This window comes from Photinus pyralis, unplaced genomic scaffold (genome assembly GCF_008802855.1).
Source record: "Photinus pyralis isolate 1611_PpyrPB1 unplaced genomic scaffold, Ppyr1.3 Ppyr1.4_LG2, whole genome shotgun sequence".
Classification (NCBI taxonomy): Eukaryota; Metazoa; Arthropoda; class Insecta; order Coleoptera; family Lampyridae; genus Photinus; species Photinus pyralis.
Genome location: NW_022170403.1, coordinates 46,771,330 through 46,783,164, shown reverse-complemented (window position 1 = coordinate 46,783,164; position 11,835 = coordinate 46,771,330). Strand labels below are relative to the sequence as shown.

At 39.4% G+C, this 11,835-nt stretch overlaps 1 long non-coding RNA gene across 1 annotated transcript; it reads left to right on the top strand.

The window, feature by feature from the left end:
- Nucleotides 1–3,484: 3,484 nt before the first annotated feature.
- On the top strand, nucleotides 3,485–3,919 carry LOC116164274. Its single transcript, XR_004143853.1, has 2 exons — nucleotides 3,485–3,652; nucleotides 3,707–3,919. It is a non-coding gene; the product is annotated as an uncharacterized LOC116164274 (long non-coding RNA).
- Nucleotides 3,920–11,835: the final 7,916 nt, after the last annotated feature.

Below are 11,835 nucleotides of genomic sequence, written 5' to 3'. Positions count from 1 at the left end.
GCGTGTAAGAGTGAAATACCACAGCGATCAAATATAAGAGGGCGCTTAATCTTAAAACAAATACCCGCCAGATTTGGAAATGCAGACGTTTCTTTAAAATTATTATTATTAATTGTACATGTACCTACCTAGTTGGTTTATCACGACATGGCGAATGTCGAAGAGAATAATAAGAGGCCATACAACAGTTTGTTTTTTTTAGATGATTAGGTACAAATACCTTCATTTTCTCTCATATTCTGTGGAGGTATATCTACATCACCTTCATTATCCTCGAGTGGTGGTAAGTTCTCCTGTATCGCAATATTATGGAGTATTGCACAATGCACAGCACAACACAATTTTCGCAAATCTGTCAGGGGAGTAATGAAGAACTCTGTACTTCAAGAGGCATCTAAACCTTTGCTTCAACACTCCAAAACAGCGTTCTATTACATTCTTGGCTAAAATGTGTTGTGTAGTGTATCTTCCCTGTGGTGAAAGTGGGTCTGCCTCTGCATTTTCTATTGGCGTTAACAACCATGGCTGCAGTGCATATCCTGAATCACCTATACAAGTTTGTAAAAGGGCAAAATTGTTAGGTCACAACAGCCACACTCACCAATTAACCAAGATGAATGTAACTCATTGGTTAAATACTTTTCTTCCAGGTGCCTTTTCACCGCACTCATATCCCATATTGCAGAGTCGTGAGTAGATCCTGGAAACCGTGCATTACAATTCAGGATTTTTATGTTCGCATCACAAATCTGCATGTTAAACAAATTTTCATTGAAACATGCTGCTGTTAGTCCTTACCATTTGCACATTCAAACAGATTTTCTTGATAAACGAAAATCTTTTTGAAAATCAATTTCACCCAGCTGAAACTGATCACTGTTGTCTCGTAAAATTCTTCGTTGGATGTTTTCCTCATGTCTCAATAAAAACATAATCTACGAGTATTAAAAGGCACAGAACTCACCTCCCTATTACATTTTCCAATTGCCCGAACAAAGCTACTTGCAAAAATCCTTGCAATTATTCATTTTCTTTCTCTTTAACATCCCCTTAAACTCCGAACGAATCGATGACAGGACCGTTACGCGCCAAACGGATAGCATGCACCCTACCGTTAAGTTTCTCTGGTTATGTTTGCAAAATAACGATAGAGAATTACGATAGTCGTTATCCCACTCTTTTTATGAGTGATACAGCATACTGATTTTTAAAAAATTATGGTAACGCCGCATAACGATATCGTTATTCTTAACGATAGTGATACAGCATAGGGCCGAATGTTAACGTTTTTTTTATATTGTTTATGGTATAGTTTTCTGGTTACAATTTTCACCTTAAGAAAAATAAAGGTAATTTATCAATCAATAAATTGCAGCAGGGTTTTAATATAAAGCTCCCGCGGCAAAATATATGACGCCCTTATTTTACAACATCTATACTCTATATCTTTAATTAGTGGATCTTTCAGAACAGCTCCTTTAGATGCAGAATGGTAAGGAGCCGGAGGGAGAGAATGATAAAGGTTCAGCAGTAAATTTATCGCAACCTTTGGGAAAATAAAGACATATTTATTGTATACGAATATAAAACTGTCCAAATACGGATTAGTGAGATAACCAGCGCTGAAACTAACAGCAGGCGTATTTTCAGATTCGGTTAAGTGCTGAATTATAGTTAAATAAAAGTGCGTATCCGCGCTAGAAAAATGTACCCATCCGACATTTGATTTCGAATTTTATTGTATTTATCTAAATGTAAACAGGTCACGTTGTTTAAATAGAGATACAAGAAATTTCGTATTTACGCAAGGGATTAAACAAGAGTTCATTTTTGTGCCCATCGAAATGGACGTGATGAGCATGCAAAAGTTTACGTACTTTTTTGTACTTTATACGAGTAAATGCTACGGTTTAGATTACCAATTGAAACACCATTAAATCGGCTTGCAAAAAGCAATCCACACTTCTCTTTATTTAGACGAAGGAAATGAGGAAAAAAGTTGTACACTTTTGCAAACAGAAACAGTTCGTATCGAAACGAACGAGTTTTGAAAATTGCGGAAGGGGTGCAAAAAATGTGTTTATAATAAAATTGTTTCGGAAGTTTTCAGGAGTGCAGAGTATTTGAGGAACATTACGTTCTAAAGTAAGGTTCAGTACCTACCTAAAATTAAGACAACGTGAAAGTGTCTTTGACTTCTCATACTTTCGTAATTTACCCACCTGTTTACCGTTGTAAATAGTTTATTGAATTTCAACTAATTAATTGGTGCGAGGCTTAGAGAAGGAAAGAGTGAGGAGTGACAATAATCATCGTAAAATGAAGCCCATACATTTGTTTGTTGTTTCACCCAAATCATGGCCGCCTACAGTTCATTGGCGTAATGTTAAAACGGCAATCGTAGGTACAATTTGTGTAAAGTAAATACAATACAAACGTATTATTTTAAACAATTATGAGCACCGAGACGAAGAGGCGTAGAAATGTTTGTAGTATTTTTACCCAATAAAATACGGGGATGGATAACCTTCCAACCACGCTTCGTCTCCTTTTGTGACAATGGTCAACTTCATTTCCCCATGCAAGTACCTATAGAATGGTGGCTATTTCTGATATAGGAATGTCCCAGGCAGATTATCAAGCATCGTTAGCTTCGAGTGGTAGCTCGGAGGGGCGACAAAGAATCTTCCGTGCATCTGTAATAAGTTGTACATATATTACTTTCCAACTTTTTCATCAATTTGCTACAAATTTATGGATATCTTTTACGTTTAAGATATTATAGGTACAATGCGTACGCCACTGGTCAATGCATACGGACACGTTGAGATAAAAGGCCTAAACTCCGTCCAATCTGCGCATGCGAAAGAAACGTCAAAGTTGCAATGTTATTAATTAAAATGTAGGTTAGGTTATTGTTTTCATCACAGGCTGTTATAACGAATAAACATATTTGTAAATCGTAATGTACATTTAAACTCACAGACTTTTGACGTTGTTATACTAAGACCCATGTTTTCCTGCAGCAGTATAAAATCCGAAAAGGACAGTATAAGCCCCACGTTCACAAATCGTAACCCAGACATTTCAAATACCTACAAATCGCTCATAAACCGGACGGCTACTAGGGTGATAAAACTGGAACGCTCCTACTGGCATAAATATACAAATTTGCTTTCCTACCGCCTCCAATAAGACAGCCCGATTGTAGATGACAACCGACACAAACAGGCCGTCACGTAACTTCATTGTTCGTCCATTACATCAACGGACCCGACACTCACCGCTAGCACGAAGGAATGGGCCATCAAAACCAGGCTGTATAAGACCATGCACCAAGTCGTTGGCGTACGTGAACGTCACACGGTCACGTCCCTGCATTCAATTTAATGTTTGCTACTTGTAGGCTTCAGTTCTTCGTAGGTACAAAGATGCCTTGCAAGCGGTCCGACAGAGTTTATGTGCGCTTGCAAACCTGAACACAACGGCAGTAAGGTCGCAAAGTTTCTACCGTGCTCCAAGATTTCAATTTGAAATTGTCTGAGCCGGAATAGTCAAGAGAGCCGTGGACGAGAGAAAGATTACCAAAACCGTGGGATATAATCTGACTTGACAGATAATGTGAATCGACCTTAAATTGTGTGCCTATTAGGTAAATAGCTGCATAATTTACACTAAAGTTTTATTTGTACTTGTGCTTCCATAGTTTCTGTAAAGAGAAAGCTGAGTATTGGGTCGCTCCAATGAAGTGAAGAAAGCCTTATGTTCAGTCTCTCGAGATGCTTCCCAGTTTCTAACTCAAAGGTTCTTCCAAAGAAGGTGCTTATTACTAATTTCTAGATTGCATGAAAAACCGTTTATTTGATTTTTTAAGAAGAAGTTAATGGGTTTCAAGAACAATAAATTTGATAAATATGTACACTTTTTATTGCTTACCAATATTTTAAACATTAAATATTAATAAACTACACAATAATAAAAAGGGCACCTTAGTTATAGTGAATTGGCAATTTCAAATTGAAATCTTGAAGCACATTAGAAACTTTGCGACCTGACTGACGTTGTGTTCGGGTTTGCAATCGCACATAAACTCTGTCGGACCGCTTGCAAGGCATCTTTGTGTGAAGAACTGAACCTTTTCGGATTTTACACTGCCGCAGCGGAACATGGCTCTTGGTATAACAACGTCAAAAGTCTGTGAGTTTAAATGTACATTACGATTTACAAATATGTTTATTCGTTATAACAGCCTGTGATGAAAACAATAACCTAACCTACATTTTAATTAATAACAATTAACATTGCAACTTTGACGTTTCTTTCGCATGCGCAGATTGTACGGAGTTTAGGCCTTTTATCTCAACGTACATACGGACTCGATCAAAAAAAATCTGTAGCAATTAAAATAAAGGCGATATCTTTTCCATTGTAGTACATACTTGTACTCATTACATTTGGCAATAAAATTAAAAGTTATTTTCTCATGCATATTGATCTACGAGCTCCATCAAGTTAGCCCCCGCAATTAAAAAAAAATGTGTAATGACGATTTTTATATAGTGCTAGGGTTGTGCTAAATTGTGCTGATTCGATTTTAATTTGTGCTGATCTGGAAAATCAATTTTTTTTAATTGAAACGCGGGGGCCAATTTGACGCCCAGCCCCCCGGTTTTTTTAACGTACAAATTCCATTACTACTTTAACGAGTTGTGCTCGATGCATATTGGATTGTGCCGGTCAAATATTCGAAAATAGTCTTCCGGTTCACGGTAGTTCCTGCACTCAAATCTCGGGGGCCAACTTGACTCCCAGCCCCCACGTTTTTTACAAATATGGAAATCTAAATAAGGTCAATCAATTGTGCTCACTGCATATTGGATTGTGCCGTTCAAATATTCGACAATAGTTTTACGGTACACGATAGTTCCTGCGTTTAAATCTCGAGGGCCAATTTGACTCTCAACCCCCCGGTTTTTTTAACGTGCAAATTCCAATACTACTTTAACGAGTTGTGCTCGATGCATATTGGATTGTGCCGGTCAAATATTTGAAAATAGTCTTCCGCTACATGGTAGTTCCTGCACTCAAATCTCGCGGGCCAACTTGACTCCTAGCCCCCACATTTTTTACAGATATGGAGTAAGCAATAATGGTAATCATTTGTGCTCGATGCTTACTGAATTGTGCCGTTCAAACTTTTGAAAATAGTCTTACGGTACCCCACAGCTTCTGCACACAAATGTTGGTGGTCATCTTGACTCTCAGCCTCCCCGTTGTGTATTCACGAACTGTGCGCTCTAGAGGCACCCGTAGATACTCCTCTACGTCTACGGCCACGAACGAAATAAAATGAATGTATGTTTGATGATATCAAATTCTCGTGGCCCATTCTTGATTCTGGATTACGATAGGAAGGTAGACAGGGTCCACGCGTACCTACGCCTCAAATTCGAGCCCTTTGTACTACCTATCTGACTAGAGTCGTTTGATCCCTCAACGTCACTCAAGCCATCCCACACGTGAGATGAACCTAAGGATGCTGGAAGGAGAGGCGGCTCTAATCATCGTAGCCATGTCCGGTCAGGACACCCTTAACATGGATCGTCTGAGTTGGACTAGAGCGAGGCATTCAACAAAGTATGTGGTGTGCCGTTTCATCGTCCGTGTAACTTCCTCTACAAGATAGTGATTCTATCAAACCCATGCGAACCCATGCGGTGCATGTGTTTGTTTTGTTTGCAGTGCCCAGAAAGTATTCCCACGAGTAACCTCAAGTTCTTTCTTGATAGCCCTGTGCAAAAGCGCATCAGGTTACGAGATGGTCCTTTGAAGGCTTCTCTCGCATCGCGACAATCTAACATCATGTTCCATCTAACCCTGCGCTGGGTTTAGGTGTCCTGAGTTATTAAGTTGTTTACAATTTCAGCTGTAAGTGGAAGAGCCGGCTCCGGACCATAAAACACCTGTTTCGAGGTCAGTCGAGCTCACCCATTGGCTTTCTCATTCCCTTCCATTCCAGCATGCCCTTTGACTCATGCGAGCTGCTTGCTACTTGCTCTAGTGGTGCATGGTGACATTCGGAAACCAACATAGAGGTAATTTTACAGCGACCAAGTGCCTGCAGGGCAGCCCTGCTGGCACAAGAGATTCTGATAGTTTTGTGCATAAGAACTTTTCTTGCACTAAGGGTTACCAACTCTGATTGGAATACAGTAAGAAGCTTGCCTAGTGGTTGGGTGATATGGAAGTTCAGTTCGTTGGAATAAATACCAGTGCCTGTTACTTACATTGTTTTAGATCCATCTGTGAAGATGAATATGTAGAGTTGGGATGCCACATCCTCATCAAGGAAAATGTGGTAATTTTCCCCTAATATGAATTGAGGAGTATGTCCAGTTGCACCACCAAAATTAAACCTTGCTTATAAAGTTAAGTCGAACTTAAAATCTATAGCAACGATTATTAAAGACAATAAGTGATACTTAATTTTGTCGGTGCAATTGGTCATTAGAGTCCGATTGCTCTTCTAGGGCAGGTAATCGCTTAATCGCCTCGCCCAGAATTCAAGAATGTAGAATATTACTATGTATTACATATTATATTATATATTACATCTTATTATTCCATATTTGTAAAAATACGTGGAGACTGAATCAAGAAAGAACCTGAGGTTACTCGTGGGAATACTTTCTGGGCACTGCAAACAAAACAAACACATGCACCGCATGGGTTTGATAGAATCACTATCTTGTAGAGGAAGTTACACGGACGATGAAACGGCACACCACATACTTTGTTGAATGCCTCGCTCTAGTCCAACTCAGACGATCTATGTTAAGGGTGTCCTGACCGGACATGGCTACGATGATTAGAGCCGCCTCCCCTTCCAGCATCCTTAGATTCATCTCAGGTGTGGGATGGCTTGAGTGACGTTGAGGGGTCGAACGACTCTAGTCAGATAGGTAGTACAAAGGGCCCGAATTTGAGGCGTAGGTACGCGTGGACCCTGTCTACCTTCCTATCGTAATCCAGAATCAAGAATCGGTCACAAGAATTTGATATCATCAAACATACATTCATTTTATTTCGTTCGTGGCCGTACACGTAGAGGTAAATCTACGGGTACCTCTAGAGCGCACAGTTGGTGAATACACAACGTGGAGGCTGAGAGTCAAGATGACCACCAACATTTGTGTGCAGGAGCTATGGGGTACCGTAAGACTATTTTCAAAAGTTTGAACGGCACAATTCAGTAAGCATCGAGCACAAATGATTGCCATTATTGCTTATTCCATATCTGTAAAAAACGTAGGGGCTAGGAGTCAAGTTGGCCCCCAAGATTTGAGTGCAGGAACTACCATGTAGTGGAAGACTATTTTCAAATATTTGACCGGCACAATCCAATATGCATCGAGCACAACTCGTTAAAGTAGTACTGGAATTTGTACGTTAAAAAAACCGGGGGGTTGACAGTCAAATTGGCCCCCGACATTTAAACGCAGGAACTACCATGTACGGTAAAACTATTGTCGAATATTTGAACGGCACAATCCAATATGCAGTGAGCACAATTGATTGACCTTATTTAGATTTCCATATTTGTAAAAAACGTGGGGGCTGGGAGTCAAGTTGGCCCCCGAGATTTGAGTGCAGGAACTACCGTGAACCGGAAGACTATTTTCGAATATTTGACCGGCACAATCCAATATGCATCGAGCACAACTCGTTAAAGTAGTAATGGAATTTGTACGTTAAAAAAACCGGGGGGCTGGGCGTCAAATTGGCCCCCGCGTTTCAATTTAAAAAAATTGATTTTCCAGATCAGCACAAATTAAAATCGAATCAGCACAATTTAGCACAACCCTAGCACTATATAAAAATGGTCATTACACATTTTTTTTTTAATTGCGGGGGCTAACTTGATGGAGCTTGATCTACGACCAGTTTAAAGCAACTCACATTAAAGTAACCTATAATTACCTGTGAAACGATATTCCTTGTGCGTTTTTTGACTATCACTTCCGTGCACTACAATGTATCATTATCCACTAATGTTTTTAAATGCACACTTAGAAGGACCGCAAAAACACGAAAATGCAAATACACCCACGCAATTAGCAAAAAGTAAACAAACTTTGGCTCCGAAAATATGGCCGCCTCAGGCTTCACCGCGCAGCATTGCCCTGGATAGGATATTACCTATCAGTCCCCTTTCTTTCATAGTCTAAGGTGCGAGGCAACCACTCGACACATCCGACATTTGACAGCGACAGTAAAAATGTCGACATAATATATCTACTAACCTTCGATGGTGTCCACAGAATCGCTCTTTTCACCAGAAGATGCAATACAAGTTGCCTACATTATAAATTCATATTTATTATAATTTTTTTGCCTCTGGCAGTCTGGCCAGCTGGCTAGAGTTACTCGAAAGTAAAACCCAGTAATGGATTCTGGTCACACGTTACACGATGAGTGTCCCGTAATTTTTTAATGAGGTGGAATGTGTTGTTACGGTAAATAATACAGAAATGGTATACTTTCCATAAAGCGCGACCTTCTTCCGTATCTAAATACATAGATGTATATATATAGGTACGAGTATATAGTGTGGTTCGTTTTGAAAAGATCAGTATGCGTTTAATAGCAGATGTTTGACGTTAAATTAATTGCAAGGAACAAGGGTTTCAAAATCAAACTTCCTACTCCGCAATAAAAGTTAGTGTAGCATTTTAGAGCTACGTAAATGAGAGAAAAATCAACGTTATGAGTGGAAGTTAATTACTTAATGCAAACAGAAAGAAGAACAAAAGTGCGAAAATAGCTTTAAAAGCGTTTTAAATGGAAGGAATGTGGGCTTCTTTAGTGCTGTAGTATTCCTTGATTAAAGGTCGTTGCATAAATTAAGATATTTGCATTAGAAAACAAAAAATTAACTTCGAAGGTGGAGAAATTGGGGATTACATTCCACTCAACCTACTATTGGGTTATAGTCTATCAAGGAATCGATGGAAGGCATTAACATTCAAAATTCAGTTTTAATGGATATCCATCGGCAATCGGCATACAAAGATTCAATCTTAGTTCGCATAAATCAACTAAAATTAAAAATGCGGAACTCTGTCAATGTGCTCCTTGATATATCAAGTTTGTCAGAAGTTGCGAAAGGCATTTGAATTTAGGCATAAGTTTGGGAGAAAGTTATTACTTCGTGTTTACAGCAACTTGCATGTGTGTAATCTTTGAGGATTACTACTAATATATTGTTACTGTTTGCTGTTAAATTAATATGAGGGCTTTAATAACGTTTTCGTTTAATAAAGTTATAGAATTAGTTATTAAATAGTCGCCTTCGTACGGAGTTGCTTCCGCGCCTAGGTGTACCCGTGCCGCGATGAGCCACTCTGACCAGTGACCATCCGAATAGTTTTTATTCACAAAATGTACGTCAACTACGAGTCCCCAATATGCACGTTGATGTTTAATGACGCCCTCGACGACATTCGTCACCTTTCAACTAAGAAGAAGGACATTGTGCAAAAAATGATGGGACTATAAACGAAGCTTTTAAATGAAATACCGAAAGGTTAAACTTGACCTTATGATAAGTATGAGGTAGGAATTGAGAATGGAGATGAGGGAAATTAAACCAGAACAAAAGAATACAGGGCAGAATTCAAGGTATAAAAGAGATTATTCTATTACTATTATTATTGATCCTGTGCAGTTTGGCGCCTCCATTTCGCCACCGCTCATACTGGCGGTAGCGGTGGCGAACGTGAGGCCGCACACTAGGGCGTTCAATCCGCGAGATCACATGTTTTTTTACGCACACTACCAATTGATTGAAATATGGCATTTGAAGTACGGGATAGATTTGTTTCTTTTTTTAATGCCTAACAATGTACTAAAACTATAAACAAATACACTTACCTTCACCAGGTTTGTCCAGTATCATGGCCAATTCGTCCCATACCTTATCTTTTTTTTATATTTTTATACTCCTTACATGTAAGGTCGTATAAAATTGGATTTCCTCTCATTAACTCAATTAGTTGTTCTGTCATTTTCTTTCGAGACATGCAGCGCGAACTGGGGGGCCAACTGTGAGTGCAGCGGTCGCCCGCCACCGCTCTAGATCGCCGCGTTTGTTCGCTGCACTGATCTCCACCGCCGCCGCTCGAACGCTTCAGTATGCGTTGCCTGTATAAAGTGTGTGCATCTTAGACCATATAGTACATGGACTGCTATTATCCCTATGCTTTCAATACAAAATGGGTGGTCACGGATAGAGGGCACTGTAGTCGTGGGTATGTGAATCTCAGGGTAAACTAAAGCCGTATGAACACCACTCGGATCGCGTAAAGAGTAGCTTTTATGGGAACCGCGTGGTACGGGAAGCTTTAAATACTCTTGATTATCCTCTATACGTCCACAAATACGGATAGGTTTACCTTTTTTGGCATATCTAGGCGCTTAATTAATTGACGTTTGTTAATTTATAGGTTGACAGTTTCAAATCGTGTCTAATCGGACAACTTCGGACAGACTCGTTTACCCTGAAACTCCTTAGACTATGAAAGAGAGGGGACCCGTAATAGAGAGCGCGCGCGTGAAGCAAATTGCGATCATACTGCCACCACCAGTGACGCCCGCTCGGGTATTACATGAGGAAATTACAATTTATTAAGGATCCTCAGATCCTTTATAGTTTTGTATTGTCGTCCGTCCGTCCGTCCGTCCGTCCGTGTGCGCTCTAACTCTTTTTAAAAGTGGCCGATTGTGTTGAAATTTGGTATACGGGTACGTTGGACATTAAGAACGGACGCTATTGATTTTCAGGAAGCTGGTTCAACAGGAACAAAAGTTATACGACTTCGAGTGAATCGGGAACAGGAAAAACTGCGAACTCAATATAATAAAAATTAACATATTTCATTCCCTAGGTCATGTATCGAGTTCGGACTTTCGCTAGATTATTCCCTATGACTCTTAGATGTGTAACAATTCAATATAACTGTTCTCTGTGGTCTCGGTCAAAAGTTTTAGAGCAAAATGTACCCAAAATTATTCTTTACACATAAATTTAGAGTTGTAAAAGCTTTCAAACGCATTATCTTGATGCTGAAAGAGTTGATAACGTGCACGTTTGATAACCGCATGTGTGTGATTCAAAAATGTTAAATTATTTTTCTGAAGCCACATGGATTTTGATCAAAATATGTCAAAATCGTTAATTATGCACCAAGATCGTTGGGAAAAAGACTACGCGCATTATCTCAATGCCCAAGACATGAATTTGATGCATTTTTGGCGACCACGTGGATTTTGATCAAAACATGTCAAAATCGTTATTTATGCACCAAGATCGTTGGGAAAAGACTAGGCGCATTATCTCAATGCCAAGACATGAATTTGATGCATTTTTGGCGACCACATGGATTTTGATCAAAACATGTCAAAATCGTTATTTATGCACCAAGAGCGTTGGGAAAAAGACTAAGCGCATTATCTCAATGCCCAAGACATGAATTTGATGCATTTTTGGCGACCACGTGGATTTTGATTAAAACATGTCAAAATCGTTATTTATGCACCAAGATCATTGGGAAAAAGACTAGGCGCATTATCTCAATGCCCAAGACATGAATTTGATGAATTTTTGGCGAAAACGTGGATTTTGATCAAAACATGTCAAAATCGTTATTTATGCACCAAGATCGTTGGGAAAAGACTAGGCGCATTATCTCAATGCCCAAGACATGAATTTGATGCATTTTGGCGACCACGTGGATTTTGATCAAAACATGTCAAAATCGTTATTTATGCACCAAG